General features: G+C 49.4%; 1 long non-coding RNA gene across 1 annotated transcript; it reads right to left on the reverse strand.

Annotated features, from left to right (window-relative positions):
* Positions 1–14,936: 14,936 nt before the first annotated feature.
* Positions 14,937–23,684, reverse strand: LOC135978278 (uncharacterized). The gene is made up of 3 exons (XR_010595707.1): positions 23,562–23,684; positions 20,887–22,661; positions 14,937–15,492 (listed from the first exon to the last, which is right to left on the reverse strand). It is a non-coding gene; the product is annotated as an uncharacterized LOC135978278 (long non-coding RNA).
* Positions 23,685–24,135: the final 451 nt, after the last annotated feature.

Genomic DNA, 24,135 nt, shown 5'->3' on the forward strand with positions numbered 1-24,135 from the left:
ACCACTGCTCAGGCAGTCTCTGAGCCAGCCCCACCGGCTGCTGCTCAGATGGTCCCGGGGGCCAGCTGCCCTGGGCCACTCCAGCCGTGGCTGGCAGCCGGTGCAGCTGGCTGTGGGGCTGCCTGAACAACTGGCTGACCTCATTTGAAAAAAGACGTTGAAACACTGGAAAGGATGCAGAAAAGAGCCACAAAAATTATTTGAGGGCTGGAAAAAATGCCTGACAGCGAGAGTCTGACTTATAATAATGGGATTATTCACACACTTAAAGTTACACCTGTATCTAGCTGAACTGGGGCCCTGATCGCTCTGGGCCTCAGTTCCCTGAGTGTAAAATGGGATAAGAAGGGTTACTCACCTTGTGCAGTAACTGCAGTGCTTCGAGACGTGTGTTGCTCCACTCTCTGTGTATTCACACCCCTGCGCCTCTCATCGGAGATTTTAAGCAGCCGTTTCTGTTCGGCCCACACATACGCTCTCCCCCTCCCAGGCATTAGGTCACTACAGCGCTGTGCAGACAAACTGCCCCCAGTTCCTTCTCTACACAGAGCTCATAGGTAAGAGCTCCAAAACAGAGGGGAAGGAGGGCAAGTAGTGGAGCACCCACAGGGGGACACATCTCAAAGAACCACAGTTACGGCACAAGGTGAGTAACCCTTTCTTCTTCTTTCAGTGGGTCTCTATGGGTGCTCCACTCTCGGCAACGCTGCAGCAGTGCCCTGAATGGAGGGGTGGGCTTTCAGAGTCAAGTCGAGTACTGAGCATCAGACACTGGAATAAAATATAGCAGCGGATGCAGGGGTGCCGGAACAGGGGGGGATCAAGGGGTCAGGCCCTCCCCCCACTTTTTGCCAGCTGTAAGATCAAGTGACGGGAAGGGGGAGAGGCATGAGCAGCAGGTGGGATCTTGCGGGGAAGGAGGGACAATGCTGGGTTTGGGGGAAGGGTTGGTGTGAGGTCAGGGGTTTGGGGAGAAGAGGTGGCATGAGCACAGGGAGAAGGGGCAGGGGCGGGGCCTCAGGGGGCGGCATGGCACATGGGGTGCAGCCACAATGGGTCAGACCAAAAGTCCATCCAGCCCAGTAGCCTGTCCTCTGACAGTGGCCAATGGCAGGTGTCCCAAAGGGAATGAACAGACAGGTTATCATCAAGTGATCCATCCCCTGTCACCCAATCCCAGCTTCTGGCAAACAGAGGCTAGGGACACCATTCCTGCCCCTCCTGGCTAATAGTCATTGATGGACCTATCCTCCATGAATCTATCTAGCTCCCTTTTGAACCCCGTTATAATATTGGCCTTCACAACACCCTCTGGCAAGGAGTTCCACAGGTTGACAGTGTATTGCATGAAAAAATACTTTCTTGTGTTGGTTTTAAACCTGCTGCCTGTTAATTTCATTTGGTGGCCCCTTGTTCTTGTGTTATGAGAAGGAGTAAATAACACTTCCTTATTTACTTTCTCCACCCCACTCATGATTTTATAGACCTCTATCATATCCCCCCTTAGTCGTATCTTTCCCAAGCTGAAAAGTGTCAGTCTTATTAATCTCTCCTCATACGAAAGCCGTTCTATGTGGTGGTAAGTGCACCTGTTCCAGAGTTTCACTGCCTGGTACAAAGGGAAGGTGAGCTTGCTCTTCTCTAGTGATTTATGTAAAACATACATGCAATGTTGCCTATAATCTTTATATGCTTGCCCCGATCAGTGGTAAGAAATGTGAACAAGCTTTCCTGACTGCTCTGAGTTCCCGTAAGTAGATATACAATGTGGATTTGAAGGGGAACCATTTGCCTTGAATAGCGTGGGTGTCCAGTTGGGCTCCCCATCCCAATAGGTATGCGTCTGTTGTCATTATTAACACTGGGGGTGGTTGAGTGAAGGGCACTCCTGAGCAGACATTGTGAGACTCTTTCCACCAGTCAAGGGAGTTTTTGACTGTTGAGGGCATCAATAGAAGTTTGTTTCAGCTGTGTGTGCTTGGTACTTATCCTGTACTGAACCACCACTGAAGGCAGTACATGTGGAGTCTCACGTGATTTATTACAAAGGTGCCTGCCACCATGCATCCCAGTAGTTGAAGACCATTTCTGACCAAGGTCTGAGGGTTGGCCTGTCCGTTAGAGATCAAGTTATCTAAGGTGTTGAACCTGCATAACGGGAGGAAGGCTTTGGCCTCTGCTCCATCTAGGTAGGCCTCTATGAATTCCAGACGTTATACTGGAGTTAATATGGTCTTTTGGATGTCTACTTATAGAGCCAGTTGGAGGAATAGGTCCATAGTCTTTTGTGGGGGAGTCAAAGCATCATCAAAGGAGCATGCCTTGAGCAGGCAATCATCTAGATACAGGAATATTATCACTCTTTGTTTACGAAGGAGCAGCACAACCATAGAAAGGACCTTTGAGAACATTCTGGGTGCAGACAATGAAAGTGGTCTTGTCCCAGAGTGAATACTAGAAAACTTCTGTGGATCGCGATATGGAAGTAAGCATCTTGTAGGTCAAGGGTCGAGAACCAGTTTCCATGGTCCAGAGACGGGATTATTGCTGCCAAAGTAACCTTCTTGAAGTGCTGTAGCTTTACAAATCTGTCGAGTGATCTTAGATCCAGAATGTGTCTCCAATCACTATTCTTTTTCAGTATCTGGAAGTACTTGAAGTCCTTCCCTCTGTGTTGAGTAGGAACTATAGCACCTCGGTTCAGAAGATAGCTTGTTTCCTGATGTAAAAGCTACTCATGAGAAGGGTTCCTGAGGAGGGTCGGGGGGAGGGGTAGGCAGGAGTGACGGCGGTAAAATGGATCAAATATCCTGTGGAGATGATCTCCAAAACCCACTTGATCTCAGTTTTGATTAAAAAGAGTAAGGCCGTTGCCAAAGTAGTGGTGATGTTTGGGTTTTTGCAGCAAATTAAAATAGGGGTGGTAACTCGGGGCCTCAAATAACACATCAAAATTCATGCATAGATGCAGATGGCTGTGATGTTGATGATTGTGGAGCAGTTGATCTTCGCTTTTGTATTCATTGTGTTTTCTGTTGGGGTTCATAATGCTCTGCGGGGGAGAAAATTGATCAGGCCGGGATCTCTGTGTCATCTGTGATTTATTATATCGTCTTTTTTGTGCAGGTGCATAAATTCTCAGTGAATGCAAAGTGGCTCTAGAGTCTTTTAGTATGTGGAGGGATTCATCCATTTTCTCTGCAAATGATTTGGATCCTTCCAATGGAAGGTCCTCCACAGTAGACTGGACTTCCCTTGGAAAGCCAGAAAGGTGACGCCAGGAAGCCCTCTGCATGCCCACTGCTGTTGAGATGAAGCAAGCAGCTGTGTCAGCGGTGTTTAGAGAGGGGCCTGCAACAATGTCCTTGCAAGAACCTGACCCTCAGTAGTGATCACCTGAAACTGCTGGGAGATGGTCAATGAAGGCGTTTAATGTAGAATAACTGATATGGTTGTATTTTGCCATACGAGCTTGGTAATTAGTCATCTTAAATTGCAGGCTCACCTAAGAATATGATTTTCAAGTTGTTTTAAGTTCTTGTCATAGGGTGTTGATTTAGCACGGTGCTGTCTGCCACGATCATTTACAGCATCAATGACAAGGGAGTTTGGGAATGGGTGGGAAATAAAAAATCCGAGTCTTTAGAGAGAACATAATATTTTTATCCGCTCTCTTGCATGTGGGATGTACCGTGCCACATAGTCTTTGCTGGGTCCAGCAATGCCTCGTTAATAGTGAGTGCACTACAGGCTGATGATGAAGTGTGTAGGATGTCAAGCAGCTTGTGTTGCAACACCTTGACTAGAGAATCCACCTCTCTCTTGATGAAGTCTTGAAATGGTTTGAAGTCATTTGCCAAAGTTGGTGGGGGAGGCATAACAGCTTCATCAGGAGAGGATGAAGAGATGTTAGTCACTGGAGTAATCCCTTTGTCTAATCTCACTGCCTGTTCCTGAAAGTTCTTCTCCTGTGTATCAGGAGATCCAGACAGAGAAGCAGTAAGAAATTGCCTTTTCCTAAGAGCAACAGTAGTGGGAGTCTTTTGCACTCTGATAAATGGCCAGTGGTGTTGTTCTGGTCTTCTGCAGAGCTGAAGTACTCGGTATCGAGGGTCTAGAGCACTCTATCGGAGATGACCTAGAGGAGCTGGTTCTCTCTCTACCACCCCTTTCCCCCCCATGGTACCGAACTCCCATAGCCTGTGCCCTTTGGGTTTTTTAGGCTTACTAGTGGTACCAGTACCCGAGGAGCCAGTCGTCTCGTGGGTATCCAGTTGTAGATCAGTCAGTACCAAGGTGGTTGATCTTGTTGGGGATCATGTCTTTGGGGTAGATTCTCTACCCAATGACGTGTAGCCTGCTTTTTTGTGGCTTTTTGAGAGGAATCCAAAAGTTTCCTCTTCAAAGCTGCCATAGAGTGTTGAGCCGAGGAAGTAGATGGATTCGGCCACTTTGGGGATTGTTGTATGGAGTGGTCCCAGGGCCAGAGTCAGAGGCTGATCCAAGTGAACTTTCCATCATTAGTAGTCATAGTTTTAGTTCAAGATTATTCCTAGCCCTTGATTTTAATGTCAGGCAGAAAGTACACTTTTACGGCATGTGTGACTCTCCAAGACAGCGAATGCAGTGGGAATGTACATCACTGCCTGGAATTGCTTCTCGGCAGGAGAAGCAACACTTAAATCTGGAAGAGCCAGGCGTACCTTGTCCAGGTTTCACTTCCCCAGAGGGAGGAGACAAGAAAGAACTAAGGACAGGGAGTTCGCTAGTCTTATAACAAAATAAAGAGGGGGGATTATTTTATTGGGTTTTTTTTGTTTTTTGTTTTTTTTAAGGAAACAGAAGGGGAGTATTAACACTAACTGACTGAAACGCAATGAATGAACACTAATAACTCGAAACAGAAAGTAAAATACAGATGAGGTATTCTCAAATCGGAGGCTGCTGAGGCTCCGTCTCAGGTCAAGGCGGTTGAGAAGGAGCTGAGGGCAGTTTGTCCGTGCAACGCTCTATAGCCCTACTGCAGGGCACGAGACAGGGACAGCGTCTGTGGGGGCTGAACGGACACGGCTCCTAAAATCTCTGATCTGAGGCGTAGGGGACACGAATACACCTGCAGTGGAGCATGCACAGGGACACTACTCCAAGAAGAATGATACTTCCTTCCTCCCACCCTTTGTCTTATCTATTTAGCCCTTCAGGCCTTGTGCCATGTGTCTCTGCACCGTCGAGCTCAACAGGGCCTTCAGTTCTATTGTAACATCACCCATAATAATAATAATAATAATGACATGTTTCAGAGTAGCAGCCGTGTTAGTCTGTATCCGCAAAAAGAAAAACAGAAGTACTTGTGGCACCTTAGAGACTAACAAATTTATTAGAGCATAAGCTTTCGTGGACTACAGCCCACTTCTTCGGATGCATCCGAAGAAGTGGGCTGTAGTCCACGAAAGCTTATGCTCTAATAAATTTGTTAGTCTCTAAGGTGCCAATAATAATAATGTAACTCTGCTCACCTCATGAAAGGGCAAGCCGGAGAGATTAGAAAATGAGGAGAGGTGCAGAGATCTTCCTTCCTGCTGACAGAGTCAAGGACGTGTTGAACTAGATTTGATTCTTTGCAACTAGCTGTGTAACCCACTGGCGATGTTAGTTAAAGTCCCCTGTGGGTCAATCCACAGAGAATACAAGTTGTTACAGCCCCTAGCAGTGGTGAACTGCACCTTTCAGAGGATCTGGCCTGAGCCAGTTGGAACCCGTTGTCATGACGCACAGGCTCACGTCAGGCAGTGCTGACTGTGGGGTACTGGAGACTGTGTTAAGATGACGAGCTATCGTCTTAAGTGTGAGGGGCTCCTGGTCCTGCTTGAAGGCTGGGGGGGCTCTGTAGGGAAGTGTCAGTGGGTGATCTGGGGCTTAAGAACATAGGAACAGCCAGACCAGTGGGCCAGCTAGTCCAGTGTCCTGTCTTCCAACAGGGGTCAGTGCCAGAGGCTTTAGTGGGAATGAACAGAACAGGTCAAGTATCCAGTGACCCATCCCCGTCCAGTCCCAGCTTCTGGCAGTCAGAGGTTTAGGGACTCCCAGAGCACGGGGTTGAATCCCTGACTATCTTGGCCACGGATGGACCTGTCCTCCAGGAACTTATCTAGCTCTTTTTTGACCCCAGTTATATTTTTGGCCTTCACAACATCCCATGGCAACAAGTTCCACAGGTTGACTCTGTATTGGTCGAAGAAGTACTTCCTTTTGTTTGGGTTAAACCTGCTGTCTAATCATTTACCTGGTAACCCCTGGTTCTTGTGTTTTGGGAAAGGGTAAATAACACTTCCCTAATCACTGTCTCTAAACCACTTTTATAGAATTCTATCATATGCCCCCTTACTCGTCTCTTTTCTAAACTGAACAGACCCAGTTTTTTTAATCTCTCCTCATATGAAAGCTGTTCTATACCCTTAATAATTTTTGTTGACCTTTTCTGTACTTTTTCCAATCTAATATATTTTTTTGAGATGGGATGACCAGAACTGCACGCAGTATTCAAGATGTGGGTGTACCAGTGATTTATATAGTGGCATTGTAATATTTTCTGTCTTATTACCTATCCCTTTCTTAGTTGTTCCTAACATTCTGTTCACTTTTTTGAGTGCATCTGCACATTAAGTGGATGTTTTCAGAGAACTATTCACAGTGACTCCAAGATCTCTTTCTTGAGTGGTAACAGCTAATACAAACTCCATCATTTTGTATGTAGTTAGGATTATACTTTCCAATGTCATTACTTTGCATTTATCAATACTGAATTTCATCTGTGAATTTCAGCCCATTTTGTGAGATCTCTTTGTAACTCTTTGCAGGGAGCTTTGGATTTAACTCTCTTGAGTAATTTTGTATAATCTGCAAACTTTGTCACTTCACTGTTTACCACATCTCCAGCAGCCGGTGTGCAAAGAGCCAGCCTAGACAAGGAGGGGAAGAGTTGTGCTCCTCTGCCTTCAACTCACAGACTTTACGGCCAGAAGGGACCATCATGATCATCTAGTCTGACCTCCTGCACAACGCAGGCCACAGAACCTCACCCACCCACTCCTGTAATAGACCCAGAACCGCTGGCTGAGTTACTGACGTCCTCAAATCATGATTTTAAAGATTTCAGGTCACAGAGACTCCACCATTTACACTAGTTTAAACCTGCAAGGGATCCATGCCCCATGCTGCAGAGGAAAGCAAACAAAAAAGAAAAAAAACAGGGTCTCTGCCAATCTGATAGAGGAGAAAAGTCCTCCCTGACCTCAGATATGGTGTCTCTCTGTTTTTGGTGTTGTAGTAATTGGGCCTGCAAATTTACCCTAATTATGAGCTCAACTGTGAGACAGGAGTGAAAGCTCACAAAATGTCACAATAACGTATAACAGTGAATGTGGAGGGGAAAAGGGGAGTGAGACTGAATTAATCCAAACAAAAATCCCTCCTGCTATAACTCAAAGACTGTGTTAAGATCATGCCTGGTAAACAAGAGAAATATGGGATCAGAAATCAGTGAAACAAAATTTGTCAGAAATTAGGCCTAATTGGTGGACAAAAGAATGAGCGGACGGACTATTCCACCCCATACTCCATTTTGGGTTCTTCAAAAAGATTTTGGCGGGAATACGTTTGAACAGACGCAGGGTACTGCTATTCCGTCTGACTGAAAGAAGGGGGAGGAGTGAGCTTCGCTGTCATGGCTGCCACTCCTCCCTCCCCTGGAACCCCAGGTCTTCTTCAGCCTAATCCTGCGAGATGCCCTGACCAGACCAGGCCAGAGAGAGAGACCCAGAAGGCAATGCCACTTCCGCCAGCTCTGGCTGACTCCTGAATACCACCGGCAATGTGATGTCTGCCCCAGCCAATGTGTCTTTTTCCTTCTCTTCCCTGTTGCTCTCCTTTTTCTTTATGTCTAAGAAGAATCTGGCTTAGCTGGCTAAAAAAAACGTATTTTGCAGCACTGCTGTGATCCTGCGACCAGAGAGGCAGATAAAAGCTATGCCCCAAACAGCCCAGCGCTGGTGTGATTTTTCCAGAGTGGCTAATCAAACTATGGGCTGGGTTGCATTTCTCCGCAGTGAGGCTGCCAGCGAGAGTCAGCACCAGAACAGAAGCTGCATTTTCTCTCTTTGCTACTCTTCTTTCTCTCTGTTGGGAAGAGGTGCCAGCATCAGAAGAAAGGAGCATCACACGCTGGACAGAGGCAAAGGTGGGACAACTGGGGTGACAACTCTGCAGCCAGGGAGAGAAGGAACTGACTCCCTCCCGGGGTCACACCCCATATTAATCAAAAACTTCTTTTATTGTGAATGATGATTTACAGTTTAATATTTTCCTAAGTGAGTATTTGATGTTACTGTCTAGTCTATCATCACTCCACACTTTCTAGTATAGTATTGTTCCTGCCAAATTTCTGGGGGTTTTCCTTCATTAAGTTTAAAATATAAGATTAACTCCATGGTGCTGGTTTGCCTCCGGCTCTCCTCACGGTAGGCATAGCCTAGCCAAGCCATGGGTCATTGCCCAGTTCAAACTTCTACTTCTCTACTAACGTCTTCTCCTTTCTCCAAAAAGGACACTTATTCCCATCTTTAACACCGTCTAAGAGACTCTCAGCCATGGTCGGGGTCTGGGGAGGGGCAGGTTCCTTCTAAACTCTTTCACTGAAGGCAAAGGGGACAAGGGATGTCATTAAAACAAAAGTCTTGTGCAAGACTTTACATTTCAAATGCTTTACCTGTTTTTCCTTCTTTTCTGTATTTTTAATGAGAGGTTAAAAGATTTGTAATGGTGTGTTTGCCATGGTACAAAGCAGGCTGAGGTCTCTGGATACCAAACCCCCAAGGTGTCTAACTCTGTTTAATATTGGACAGTGACATGTTGTGTTGTCGTCGTCTTTAACTGTTTGTTCCATGTAAATTACTACAACCATGTCGGGGTTCTGGATTCCAGGCAATTATGTCATGTTACGTGACAAGCACACATGCACTTGCTGGAAGCGTGCAGCTCACTTCTCTGGGTATGTGCTGGGGGCGTAACACTCATCAGCAGGAACTCAGACACGGAAGTTCCCACTTCAGTCCCCCGGGTGTTGGCCAAAAGGGCAGTTATCACATTCATGGGGGCTTATCCAGTGTTCGTATTGATTGGGACAGAGAAAGTACATAATCGACTGGTGCATGGGTCACAGGTTCCCCCTGTCCCGTTCCACAGAGGACAGGAGCTGTTACAGCCCCAGCCAGAGAGCCTGGCTCTGCGAATTGGCTCACAGGGGGGCCTGTAACACACTCACCAGTGGGTCACATCCACAAGCCTGTTTTTTAATTTGTTAATAATAATAACGATAGTAGTAACAATAGACACTCACGTATCTCTTTCTTCAGTTCAGCTTGCTGAGTGTCTAGAGGGGGAGAAGATTGCAGTGTCACGTTTACAGGGATCTCACTCCTGTTCATGAATGTCACTGGGCTGTAATTCCTAAGGCCCGGTGCACGGATAGCATTTGTAGCTATGGCGGTTGGGGGGGGTGATGTTTTACCCAAATAGTTATAGTGGTACAACCCCCTAGTGTGGATGCAATTACACTGGGACAAAGGTGCCTCATACCATTATAGCGTCTCCCCCTCCCCAATGGCAGTAGCTCTACTGGGGTAAGCGCCTTCATCCCGCTATAACTGCATCCACACCAGCAACCTGTGCTGCTTTCTTTCCATATCCTGGTGGGGTCACAGCGACACCGTGTTTGGATGTAGACAAGGACTAAGATTAAGGAGGTGGACGGTGCCATCCCCCATAGCCCTACATGCTGTCAGTGCCCTTTGGGTCTAACTAGCCTCACCAACCCCCAGGGAGCCCCATAAGTCTTGCTGGATGTGGGAGGGACCTTGATGAATAGCTCCTGCTCGTTGCCTGCAAGCAGGCCTGTTCGATACACGGACGTTAGCAGGTAGCTTGGGCAATGGATGAGCTGCGGAGCTGGGTCTCGGGAGACTTGGGCTCTATTCCCAGCTCTGCCACTGACTTGCAGAGTATCCTTGGGCAAGTCATGTCCCTGCTTTGTGCCTCAGTTTCCCCCTGCTCTTCATGTGCCTGCCCTAATTAGATTATAAACTAATTGGGGCCAGGACTGTCTCCCCATAGGTGTGTGGGGTGCTCACAGGTGCGAGTGTGATACAAGTGACTATACAGATCCATGCCCAGTTTTCCGGGTCTCGTTCCTGCTTCAGACGGAGTGATCCCGACACTCACTGAGCACCTAGGGTCAGGTTCATTCTATTCTACAGTGAGACCCAAAGGAGTGACTCTACATCTGGCGCTTCTCAGGTCACACCCAGAGTCGTGGCTCATCCAGGATCCCCACCCCAGGGTGAGTTCAGCTCCTCTCTGCCATTGCTCACTCCCTCTCCCGCCGGCCCTCTCACTGACGTCACCCAAATCTCTCTTCCTGGCACGGGACGGAAGCCCCCCGACAACCTTCTCTGAATTCAGGAGACCCTCGCTCCGGTTCCACAGCATCCCTTCCCCTCGGCCACCCTACCTTTCGCTCTGTGCTGCTTCCAGATGCAGTAACTGGCCAAGAGGCTGAGAAAAACCACACCAGCCAGGGTCACCGACAGAGCCAGCTGGCAGGGAGAGGTCCTTGGGAGGAACACATCTGCAAGGCAAAGTTGCATTGATTTGAACCCAGACAGAGTGGATGTGGCAGCAACAGGAGTGAGGGGAGCCCGCAGCATCCTGCAGTGGTCTGGGAGGATCTCACAGGCATCTTTGGTTAGGCTTTTGAGAGATGAGAAGTGGCTCCTCCCATGAGGCTGACGGGAGCCCAAGCTTTGGCCTGGTCACTGAACTTGGCTAGGCCCTGGCTACACTGCAGATAGGCCGTCTGCTGTGAGAGCTTCTGTTCTGCTGGGGCCGAGCACGCTGGCCGTGCTGGGCTTGGACCTGCTCACGTCTGGCCTTAGGGGTGGGCCGCCTGGGAGACTGCCCAGGGCACTGTCAGAGGAGCTCGCTGCCAGCCAGCACGAGAGCGCAGCAAACTCCCAGAGGCACCGTGTGAGGGGCACCAGATTTCTCCTGCTTCCTCCTGGTGGAGGAATTTGGTGGAGCCGTGATGCACAGATACTGCTTGTGCCCCCTACATTCTTCCATGCCCCCCTAGGGGGCTGTGTGGGAGGCGGCAGAGCAAGGAACAGTGCCAGGGCCCCCTGCATCCAGGTCACTTTCCCCATCTGGGCTGTGCTGTGGGGCATCAGGAGCTGCTGCTCTTTGCCCTCCCCATACCCAGCCCAGTGGAGGAAGGTGACTTGGATGCAGGGAGCCCTGACATTACTCCTCGCTCCCCCCTCACAGCCCCCCAGGGGGTACGAGCGGCAATGCGAGCGAGGAGTTGGAGAGGGGAGCGAGCAGCAATGCCAGCTGCCCCTTGCATCCAGGTCACTTTCCCCACCTGCGTGCAGGAAGGGAGTGCAGGGGCTAAGAAATCAGGGATGCAAAAGGGGGCTGGGGAGAAGGGGGTGCAGGGGTTGGAGCACAGGTGTGTTGCTGAGGTTAGGGGTGAAGGGGGTACAGTGCAGGGGTTGGGGTGCAGGATGGGAGTGGAGGGCTTAGCTGCAGAGGGGGTTCAGAAAGGTTTAGCAGGGAATGTGGAATAGGAGAAGAGAAGGGGTGCAGAAGGTGGTTGGGGACAAGGGGTGCAAGAGAGTTAGGGGAGAAGGCGGCACAGTGCAGGGGTTGGGGTGCAGGAGGGGAGTACAGGGGGATAGGGAAGAAGGGGTGCAGTAGGGAGTTGGTCAGAAGGGCTGCAGGGGTTAGGGACACAGGATGGGGTTCAGAGGTTGGGGAAAGGGCAGGGATTAGAAGAGAAGGGTTCAGAAGGGTTTAGGGGAGAAGGGGCACAGGGGGATGGGGAGAAGGGGGAGCAGGAGGGGTTGGGGAGACGGGGTTTTTCATTAGTATTGTTATTGTGTATTTTACAAATAGTTTCACACACACACACACACACACACACACACACACACACACACACACACACACGTCTCAGATTAGAAGTGTGAAATCCCACTCACTTTGATCAGTGAGCACCACCTCTCAGCTACTCGGCACTAGCACAAGATGGGTCCATCTCCCCCCGTCTGCCTGGTTCCCTCCTTCCCTTACTCTAGTCTTGGAGCATGCAGAAACCAAAGTAAGGGCAGCAACACACCCTCTGCCATGCCTCCCTTATTACTGCACTGCTGCTGTCGGGGGCACTGCCGTCAGAACTGGGCACCCCAGCCAGCACCCGCTGCTCTCTGGCTGGCCAGCCAGGGCTACATTCTGAGCCCCAGAACCTCGTTCAATACAAATTAGGCACTGGGAAGAGGGAGTGCTACTGTTCCAACGCAGCTTCTTCGTAAAAGGTGGGTGATTGGAAGAGGCAGCCGTAAGTCCCTTCATCAGAGGGGGTGATGTTGTGTATCCTCAAGGAGACAGTCCCATTCGCAATACCGTCCTTCAGTAGCTTCGTCCTGCTTCGATACGGTGCGGTCTGCTGGCCAGCCTGATCTCTCCCATCCCGATAGAGATGGACAACTGCAGACAACGTGGATCGGAACCAGCGCACCTCCATGCTCTCGGCGCTCATGCTGGGGGAGAGGTGACAGGGTAACAGAGCATCTTCTCCCACAAGGACCCTGATGGGGCGATCGGGTCCAATCACCTTGAAACTCATTGTAGAAGGAACCAGGAGAAAAGAAGCTGTAGCCAAAGCGGAACTAGGAATACATCATGGCGATGGAAATGGGAATTTACTGTAATATTTTTATCAGCAATGTGTGTCTCCCTGTCAGCCTCTGCATTGTTGTCCCCTGAATGCACAAGGGTTCCATTGCCTCTCCAGGCAGATGGAAGGCATGGGGTGTCTGAAATATGTTGCCTCCTGGTTCCAGACCAGAATAATTAAAATGAACTGAATACAACCTGCACCTGTGAATGCAGGACCCAGCCTGGAAGAGAAAAAGGAAGAGCCGGGACTGGGACATCATCACGTAATGGCTGGGGAGCCAATGCAGGTTGGCTATATGAACTGAGCATGGTTTGGCAGCAGGAGAACAAGGGATGAGGGGTGTCAGGGAGCCTGTGTTAAGAACAGTGTTCACAGACACACAGGGCCTTTCATTCAGGACTCAGAGACCAAGGGACAGAGAGAGAGAGAGCCCAGATGGATCCACACCAGCTTGGCTTGGTAGAGCCCTGGTTTCAGTCTCTATGAGCCTTGTTTTAACCTCTGCCCCTCTGTGCTAACCTAAGGATTTCCCAACACTGTCTCCCAGTTGAGTAATAAACCCTATTCTGTAGTCACTGGGCAGAGCTCACCATGAGAAACAGGAGAGCTAGAGCCCAGAGGCCGGTCTCAGAGGCACTGAGGCCAGGTGGCCTATCCTCTTGGAAAATGTGACCCCTTGAGGGCCTGGCATGCTGAAGGGGTCACTCCCAAGAGACTTTTCAAAGGCAGGGCAGAGCACAGACATAGTGACAGTCATATCAATGGAAGGAATGTGATGCTGTGAGCCCTGAGAGGCTGGGGACTGAGCGTGGGACTAGAAGCCACAAACACCTGCATCCTGTTCCCAGCTCTGCCACTGACTCGGAGTGGCCTTGGCCCGTCACAGACAGATGGATTCTGGCCTCTGGCAGAGTAAAGGGGGTTGGGCAATTCCCCCTCTGCAGGAGTGGCTCAGGGCTGGCATACTTGACCGTATCCTCAGAGCACCAAAGTGTGTCACATGGTGTGGCTGGAGCACTTGGCGTTCTGCCAATAGCAGGGCTGCAGAGCCGCTGAGGCTGCTGCAAGCTAGAGCAACCCTAGGGGTGCTCTAATGGACACTGGGGGCTGTTGCAATCCCTGGAACAGCCCAGGATCCAGGAGATGCAAATGTGGCTAAAAGCCAGGCTCTCTCCTGGGCTGCACCTCCCGAGAGGCAGAATTTCATTTTTAGATTTGGCACAATATCTCCTTAAGGGCTAATTACATCTCGTAGGTGATCTTCTTACTGAGACCTTTACTACACTCTTAGGGAAACATTTTAAAATGCTCCTTCTCCTAGAAATCAACTCCTCTTTTCTCGTCATTTTTTACTGGCTTCCTATATCATATAAAGTGTTTGTCATTATTGTGCTCTACATTCCCCCTGCTCTACATTCCCCAGCCAGGTCTCAGAGTTAGGCGAAGCACTCAGAGGGACTGTAACTGATCATCTTATCAGAATCACTGCTGGTTGAAATTTTTTCATCAAAACATTTTTGACCAAATGTGGCTTTTTCAACAAAATGAAAATTTTCAATTTCAGTCAAAAATTTCCCTTCTTGTTGAAAAACCATAAATAAAAAAAATGTGCTTGAAAACTGAAAAATTTTCAATAAAAAATACATTCTCAGTAAGTATTTTTGGTTTACTTCCCAGTTTTGGGGGGAAAAAAAACTAAAAAGAATTGGTAGGAAATTTTGAAGAACAGTTTAAAATTTTTTCCCATCACCAATAATTGGCCTTTTCAAACCACTTCTAATCAAACCTGATTCCGCCAGGTTTCCTCTTTTTCAGTTTTTGCCATTTGAAAATCATCTTTGTAACTAAGTAAATTCTCCCAGAGTTTGGAAGAGTGTGACCAAAGCCCTGCTGTGTCTTGGAGCTGCTCCTTGTTTTCCCGTCCTCCCCACCTAGCCCCCACGCTCCCCCCAAGCTAGTCTGCCCTTTTCTTCTCGGCACCAGAGCTGAAATCTTGGCCCCACTGGCGCCGGTGGGAGGATTATTACCACGTGTTACCCCGTATCTCCACTACCCAGCTCTCCCCCACGTGGTGAACACTCAGACTCATCCCTGGCCCCCGTAACTCTCCACTGTGTTTCTGGACAGAGGTTTCTAGTTGCTAAGGGCAGGGCCAGGATGTGGGCACAGTTTCTAGTTGTTGGGGGCCATTCTACGGAACTGACTGTCCCAGAAAGCAGGACCCAGCTATATATCCCCACTGCCCCTAGGGGCAGGACACATCCCACTGAACCAGGAATCAATCAGCCTCAGGGGGACATTTCTGGGCACAGCCACCACATGCTACCCAATGGGGACTTCCTGTGGGGGCCTCTTGTAGGCCACAAGACCCATTTATTGCCCAATGCTCCCTGGCTTCTCTGCCCACCAGCTGCCACCTTTGCTGCTCTGCTCATAATCCCCGAGTTCCCTCAGACAGAGCTCAGGCTGGGGGCCTAGCTTTCCCCAGCACAGCCGCTGGCTCCTGTGGGAGAGAGACTAGGCCCTAAAGCCCCAGGAATCCTACCTGAGTCCATCCGCTGAACGTGGAGAGAAAGGAGGGAAATGGTGAAGGCAAGCAGCGGCAGTGACCTCACGGAGCCAGGGGACATCGGGGAATCCTCCATCTCCCTGATGTCCAGACGACCACACAAGCCCTGGGCGAGCGAGTCGGTGAGCGAGACCTGCGATCCAGGACATGAGAGTGGTAAATGGGCAGAGCTGGTGCAACCATGCTGACTCCACTGGGCGCTGGAGTGCGACAAGCCCACATTCAGGCCAGACCTTTCAGAGGGGCCCAGCACCTGCCGCTGAAGCCAAATTTTCCAACGGGCTCAGTGCGCCGGGCGCACAGAAAGTGCTGAGTTCTGCTGAGTCTGGCCCAAACCCAGGCCAGCTCCAGCACTGGCACAGGAATAAACTCGCTCTTAAAGGAACGATTTCTAGATAGGTCCCAGAACTACTGGCTGAAAGCTCCTGACCCCGGGCCTGCAGGTGCCCTCAGCCCAGGGAACTCCGTGCTGGTTCGGAACTGCAGCCCTGAGCTACAAAGAGGGTTGGGGGGGGGGGTCTTTCTTAAACCACACGCAGGGCAGCCCCCTCTGCCACTCCTTATGGCAGGGGGCCCTGCTGCCACCCAGCTGCAGCTCATAGGGGGAGGAGTTGTTCTCCCAGCCTCCATCCCTGCCCATCTGGGAAGGGGACTCCAGACTGCCAAAAGGGGAGCCCCTGGGTCTCCCCCATTTGCCGCCACTTGCTGCTGAGGAGGAAGTGGCCGGACAGTGGATTGTCGGTCCCTGGAATGGGGAGAACCGAGTGGGGCACAGCCAGAGGTCTGTGTCCAGAAGAGGATGCCGCAGTCCTGGGGGTGACATGGGTCCTGGAGCAGAAGTGACGGTGGCGAGCCATCACCAGATAAAGGCGCACTGGCTAACCAAGCTAATTCCCAAGACAGCCAGCAGGAGGTGCCACAGTGGTGAGTCCAAACTGTGTCAGTCTCTCTTGCAGGATCTAAGGTTTTTGCAAGTGGAATCAGGATAAAAATGCAAGAAAGAATGTAGGAGCGGGTGGAAGTGGGTATTGTGGGACAGGATGGGAGCGGGATTTTAAAGATAGTCCCACGCAGGGCTCTAGCTCCAGGCAGGCGAGCAGGAACCACTGGATCTGTTCCCCAGTCAAGTAGCTTTCATGTTGAAGGAGTGCCTTTGAGAGGCAGTGACAAGGGCAGAGTGCACACAGAAAGGGGCATTTCTGCATGGCTAATACTCCTGGCTGGGAGCTTTGGGGGCTGGGGCTCAGGTCCACTGCAATGAGCATTGGGCACTAACGCCATCAGGCTCCTTTAGAGATCTCAGTCCCACAGTTCAGAGGAGAGCCCCCCTTGACTCACCCCCTACTCTGAGCAACAAGAGGGCGATTCACCCTGTGCTGGTGCTGAGCCCAGGGCAGAGGTCCAAAGGAAAGAAAGCAAGGCACCTTCCTGACCCCAGGGCTGCCAGGGGCTGGTTTGGAGCAGCCTATAGTCTGTTCTGGTGCAGGATTGTCCATCACACCCCAGTCTGCCCCCGGCATGCCCCATGCACCCTGCACTGCTATGGGTGGTGATGCAGAGTTGGCTACACCAGCCCTATGCCCAAACACTGGGCAGCCCCAACCCTGGGCATACCTGCTTTGTTTGCTAATCAGGATACTGTGTAAAGCTAACATAGTTCCTGAGGGTTTATGCTTGAGGAGCAGAAGCTTATTGGGAAAGATGTGTACTGTGTAACCTTAACTACTTGTGTGATTCTTCCTCAAATAAATGACTGTGCATTAAGCATATTGGTTTCCAAATTCTCACTGGTACTGGTACCAGTCCGCCCAGCTTGGGCCATTAAAGATCAGCTCTCAGGCAGGTAATGTCAGGGCTCAGTGTTGAAACGGATCTTTAATGGCCCACAGCTGGCAATTCTCCTGCCAATTTCAGCTCCATCAGCAGTTTGCACGGAATGTTTGCAGGTCAGAGTCAGACAGTGCCAGGTGAGCATGAGCAGGGACCCTCCGTAGAGGAGCCCCATCTCTTGGGCAGGCTAGCTGAGTCATGGGACACTGCTGGGGGGAGACAGGGGGATGAGACAGGAGTTAAAATAACTGGTGTCCCCAGGCAACTCTGACATCTCCCCTAGAGGAAAACATGCAAGCCCTGTGCTGTTATTTACTACTAGCCTTTCTTAGAGTGAAATACCAATCAAATACCCCTGTAAAATGCTCCGGGTGCCTGAACAAAAAATCAATAAATCAAAGCTGCCAAACAGCCCTGTTAGCCACCCAGAAACAACCCTCAGTCTTCCCCTGTAACTCCATCAAATAAAGAAGGGCCCGCTAGGCTCTGGTGAAGGGGCTGGTCCCTTCTCACATACCCTGGAGACCAGCAGGACCTTTCTGATTAGAAGCCAGGGCAGGGAACTCTGGAATTACGAGGATATTGGTTGGGCTATAGCACATGCAGTGGGAGCATGCCAGCTGCTGCACCCCTTCGTAGGGCGGCCCTGCCCTAGTCCTGCTGGCACAGGACAACAAATTTAAAAGCAAAGTAAAGGATGAAAACTTCCTGCCACTATCTGATGAACCCAGGAGAAACTTCTCAGCTGTAACAGAAGTGCCGTCATCCAGCTTCTTGACAGTCAGTTAAATGGAGCCCTAGTCCAGGAGGTGCCTTACAATTAATGAATTATGGTTATGGTCTGAAGCAAAATCATTTAGGAAAAGAGAATCAGTTGGGTATCAGTCTGGCCTAGTGTAATTTTCTGTGAATGCTTGTTCAATGACAGCAGAATTTCTTCTTTTCTCCTGCACGTAGCAAGGCTGAAGAAGAAAGTGAAAGAGTAAAGCAGAACAAGGGGGTTTGCCAGAGGTCAAAAAATCATTTTTGCTGCTTTTTAGCAAAACTGAGAACCAAAATCATCACTTTTCCCACAGCTCCTGGTCCCCAGCACCTCACAGCCTGGATAGTAGAGCCAGGGCCTCCCTCACTTACGCAAGCTAATCCCACTGTAAGGATTGAGCGACTCCCAGGGTTAGGCCAAGCTGTTCCTAAATTCCATAGGTACCAGCATCGGCAAAATAACCCTAACCCACGTAGTAACCCTGAACCTTCGAGTGGACATGCCCCTCCACATGGTTATGCGTTTAGATTCCATGTAGGGGCCCGGGACCGTGTTCCTTTCTTTTCAGATGCGACACAGAACAATTCACGCCTGCAGAGACCCAAGTAAAAAATGAGGACTCAGTTGTAATGAAGTTTAACCAGAGGCTTAAGGCTCAACGATGGGATATCCGGAAACTCCAAGCCCACGGGAATGAGTTGATGATGGAAGGCGAGAGAGAGAGAGAAGGAAAATCTGTAGATTATTTGTCTGCATATTCTACAAATTACTCAGCATAACGCCAATCGGCCCCGAATGTAGTTATCGCCCCTTTAGGCAGGAAGGCAAGAGGGAGATTCAGTGTCTCCGCAGCAGTAGGGGGCTGCCACAGAAATTTTATTATAGATACTGGGGCAGCAATTAGCATTATCCATGTTAAGGATCTTAGATCCTCTTCTCTGTCATCAGGGTGTACAAAAACACTTGCAACTTTTGCAAGAATCAGGTTGTTACCACCCTTCCTATACTCATTGAAGTTCAGATAGGTCACCTAAGAAAGGTTCAGACCTTTGTGCTGATGAAATTAGCAGACCCAGGGAATTGCCTATTGGGAACTGATTTCCTATACAAATAAGGATGTATTCTTGATTTGGTTAACCAATTGTTGTGTCTTACTGTAGAACAGGCAAAGGATGACTCAACAGTGCTCATACCTGAGTGTGGCATGGTATCTCCAGTGGAGGAGACTGAACCTGAGGGGTATGATTTAACCAAAATAGTGGCTAATCATGCAGACCAACCTGAGTTACAGGTGTTACTTCGCAAACGTGCAGATGATTTTGTGAAATACAAGCATGATTGTGGATGTATGGCAGTCACTATTGTTGTAAAAGGAGGAGATATATCAACCCAAAGACAATATCTTTACCCAGAACTGGCAAACCCATATATGGAAAAGACTATCAAGTCTTTACTGACACAGGGAGTACTACGTAGATGTACTTCCACTGCCAATTCCCCTATCTGGCCTGTAAAGAAACCAAATGGTTCTTGGCATCTCACAATTGATTACAGATGCCTGAATCAGACCACGACCACTTGTGCCCCTACAGTGGCCAAGATGCAAAATTTAATCAAGTCCTTTGATCCAGAGGCTAAGTAGTTTACTGTCCTTGACATCAGTAACCGCTTTTGGACATTATCATTGGCCCACATTGTACAGTACCATTTTGCATTTAGTTTCCAGGGAGTCCAATATTCCTGGACACATTTACCCCAGGGGTATAAATCTGGACATGACTTATGAGGAGAGGCTGAGGGAACTGGGGTTATTTAGTCTGCAGAAGAGAAGAGTGATGGGGGATTTGATAGCAGCCTTCAACTGCCTGAAGGGGGGTTCCAAAGAGGATGGAGCTCAGCTGTTCTCAGTGGTGGTAGATGATAGAACAAGGAGCAATGGTCTCAAGTTGCAGTGGGGGAGGTCTAGGTTGGATATTAGGAAACACTGTTTCACTAGGAGGGTGGTGAAGCACTGGAATGGGTTCCCTAGGGAGGTGGTGGAATCTCCATCCTTAGAGGTTTTTAAGGCCCAGCTTGACAAAGCCCTGGCTGGAATGATTTAGTTGGTGTTGGTCTTGCTTTGAGCAGGGGGTTGAACTAGATGACTCCTGAGGCCTCTTCCAACCCTAATCTTCTATGATTGCTCTACAGTACTTGTATGATGTGAACTGAAAAATACTATTTTTTTGTTTATCATTTTTACGGTACAAATATTTATAATCAAAAATAACATACTTTCTGATTTCAGTTACAACACAGAATACAATATATATGAAAATGTAGAAAAACATCCAAAATATGTAATACATTTCAATTGGTATTCTATTGTTTAACAGTATCAGAGGGGTAGCTGTGTTAGTCTGGATCTGTAGAAGCGACAAAGAGTCCTGTGGCACCTTATAGACTAACAAAGGAATTCGTTGTTGTTGTTTTTTTTTTTCCCCACTGCTTGCATCTGAAGAAGTGGGTATTCACCCACGAAAGCTTATGCTCCAATACCTCTGTTAGTCTATAAGGTGCCACAGGACCCTTTGTCGCTTCTATTGTTTAACAGTGCAATTAAAAATGCGATTCATTGTGATTAATATTTTTAAGTTAATCACGTGAGTTACCTGCGATTAATCAACAGCCCTAGTCTATAGCTTTTAGTCTCAGTTTCTAGTCAGCGCTATTGGCCTTCTCCATATGGAAACCTTTTCAAAGGGTCTAAAATGCTTGGGAATCTTTCCTTTCCCCAATATTTGTCAGGCCCTGCTGCACCTCCGGCTTCGAGCCCGCAAATGGGCCCCAATACCTTAGGACAGGATGTCCTGCCGCATTTCCAGCCCCACCAGAAGCAAGAAGCCACCCAGACTCTGAGAATAAAGCCAAGCAAAAAGAGTTTCAATAACTCACCCAAGGATAGCACAGTGAAGAGCTAGAAAGAAAGAACTGAAGACTCTCTTCTGCATTCTCTTGCTAAAATCTTCCCAGTTTCTCTTGGATGCGGTGTCATGTTTTACTTTTTGAGTAATTAAACAGCTGTTATATTATCTCCCAAGGTGGCTGCATGTTAGTGGTTGGTAAAGGGATCTCTGCATACACTGTAAAATAATTTGACCTCCAAATACATCACAATTATCATTTGGCTGCACTGCATGGCTTCTTAACACACCATGGAGAGAGCAGAGATAGAGCTTAGATACCCCTGCTCCAAAAACTCCCACCAGATGGCCTAAAGGAAATTCGCCCTTGGCTAACAAGCCGCATGAAGCCTATGACACGCCATCATTCTGGGGCTTCTGTTGTTTCTGATTCCACCATGCATTAATTTACATAGCAGACAGGTAGAGAGCTGTGACAGTCCCTACAGTCCATGCAGACCGGACAGCCTAATATTAACGAGTCTCCATAATTCCTTACATGGTGTTAATACAGACATTTCACAAGGATATTCATCACCAGAGTGTCGTTAGCTTTCAGAAAAGGCCTCACTCGGTGCACTCTTAGAAGACCGTAGTATTGTATGCAAGCAGTGGATTTAATTGTTTATCACTCTTGCCTCAGCCCCTGAAAGGGGGAGGGATGTTAACAGATGGGTGGTGCCCAGAGAACCTCCGAGTGTGATGATTGGCTCCCCCTGTGGTGGGAGCACCTCCAGAACTGGCAACGGATCAGTGGGGCGCAGGTGACTGTGCTGGGCTATCCCAACAGGGACTTTGGATGTAATTTGACTAATAAAGTTGCAGCCTGGTTAAAACCCAGACCATGTGTCCTTAGGATTCTTCCACGCAGTGAGTGCACCAACCCCTCTTTATGAGATGCAGGCTGCTTCCCCATTGCAGGTCAGTCCCATTCTGTGGGTCAGGGACCCAGGCCTTCCTCCCCTTTTGGCTGCCTTTCTAGAGGAGACCTAACTCTGCTGCTGCTGCCATGGCATGGCTGATTAGCAGCCTGACTCATCGTTAGAAAAGAGACCTTAGTCAGCCAAGTGGGACTGCAAGAGAGCTCCCCTCTCAATACCACTTCTCAGAGAACCTGCTTCCGAGCTGATCAAAGTCTGTTTGATGGATAATGGAACAAGACATGGAATAACTTATTTGACCTATTTTAACCCTCTCTCTCAAGGATGCAGTCAGCAGTGGTTATATCTCTGGCCGGAAACTTGGTGCTCACATGATGTGAGATGATTTCAGTTTACACCCTCTTACTCGTTCATGAATTCAACATTTCCCAGCAAGACCTCCGTTTGCTCTGAGGTCAAACCTCTCCTTATTTATTGAGGGCCAGGCACTTTCCAAACATTCTCTGCTCCAAGGAGTTCACAATCTAACCTTTAAACCCTAGGATGATTTCCCAGAGGAATATGGACTCATTAAAGCAGGAGACTGAGTCAGAGAACCGAGTGACTTCTTGTAGCTGACCTTCCGCATGGGGTGAGGTGAGTGCCAGGAGGCTGGTCTGGCCCTCGGACCGTGGGCCAGCCAAAGCATGGCTGGAGTTATTTTCAATTGCTTATTTAATTTGGCAGGCTGCTACATTTTGGTTCTTCCAGGCCTGCTGGAAGCAATGGTGGGTACTCTATAACTCCTTGTAGCACCAGTGCCGTCTTATCTTGCAGTATCCGAGTACGTACCTCATGCCTAAGGGCCAAATTCTGAAATCAGATGCTTGCATGTGGCTCCTATTATCTGCAAGAGGGAGACACATGAGCTATTTCAATAAGGTAGAATTTTGCCTTAACTGATTACATTGCTTCTAACATCTTTTTAATCATAAAGTCCCCATTGTTAGAGCGCACAGTTGTCAGTGCCTTAACGCTAAGGAGAAGAAGAATGTGGCATCCTTGTAAGTTCCCCCAAAGCAGGTATTTGTCTTTTCAGTGAATCACAGACAATTACTGTAGCAGAGTCTCCCTGGCCCCTCACCTAGGAGCCACAGGGACCTGCCAGCCGCTTCCCGGGAGCCACCTTAAGTAAGCGCTGCCTGGACCCTGCACCCCCTCCCATGCCCCAACCCCCGTCCCACCCTGAGCCCCTTCCCGCACCCCAAACCCCTCGGCCCCAGCCCAAACCAGAGCCTCCTGCACCCCAAACCCCTCATCCCCGGCCCCACCCCAGAGCCGGCACGTCAACCATCTGCCCCAGCCCTGAGCCCCCTCCTGCATGCAAACTCCCTCCCAGAGCCTGCACCCCTCCCGCACTCCGAACTCCTCAGCCCCAGCCCAGAGCCTGCATCCCCAGCCGGAGCCCTCATCCCCGCCCCAACCCCCTGCCCCAGCCCTGAACCCCCTCCTGCACCTCAAACTCCTCATCCCCGGCCCCACCCCAGAGCCTGCACATCAACCCTCCGCCCCAGCCCTGAGCCTCCTCCTGCACGCAAACTCGCTCCCAGAGCCTGCACCCCTCCCGCACTCCGAACTCCTCAGCCCCAGCCCAGAGCCTGCACCCCCAGTCGGAGCCCTCATCTCCCCCGCAACCCCAACCCCCTGCCCCAGCCCTGAACCCCCTCCTGCACCTCAAACTCTTCACCCACGGCCCCACCCAGGAACCCGCACCCACAGCCGGAGCCCTCACGTAGTACGGCCCTACCGACTGGGTGAAGGGCTGTCAGGCTGGAAAGCCAGAAAGGCGGAAGTTGCAGGAGTCAAGGCAGAAGATGATGATGGGCCTGGATGATGGTGTTAGTGACGTGGTGGAAAGAGACGGTCAGATCTCAGAAAAGATATGGAGGAAAAAAGCAGCTAGTCTCTTGTGATAAATGAAGGGGGGTGTAGCTCCCTTTGATAGACAGCCAGCCAGCTAGCTGTAAAATCCCTCTCGGTCTGTTCTCTGCTTGCTTTACCTGTAAAGGGTTAACAAGCCCACAGGTGAAAGAAAAGGAAGTGGGCTCATGACCAAAAGAGTCAATGGGAAGGCAGAACTTTTTAAAATGGGAAAGAAACTTTCCCTTTTGTCTGTTGTTCTCTGGAGAAGCAGGGGCACGGAGCAGCAATGCTATAAGGGGGAATGCTGTGTATGTTTTGAACCAGGTATGAAAAATTATCTTCCATACCTAGAAGGAATCATTTGGAGAGGGAACATTTAGATAAATGCGATCAGGTTTATTCTTTATTTTGGCTTGTGGAGCTCCTCTGTGCTAACCCCAGATGCTTTTGTTTGCTTG

Source organism: Chrysemys picta, unplaced genomic scaffold (genome assembly GCF_011386835.1).
Source record: "Chrysemys picta bellii isolate R12L10 unplaced genomic scaffold, ASM1138683v2 scaf205, whole genome shotgun sequence".
Classification (NCBI taxonomy): Eukaryota; Metazoa; Chordata; order Testudines; family Emydidae; genus Chrysemys; species Chrysemys picta.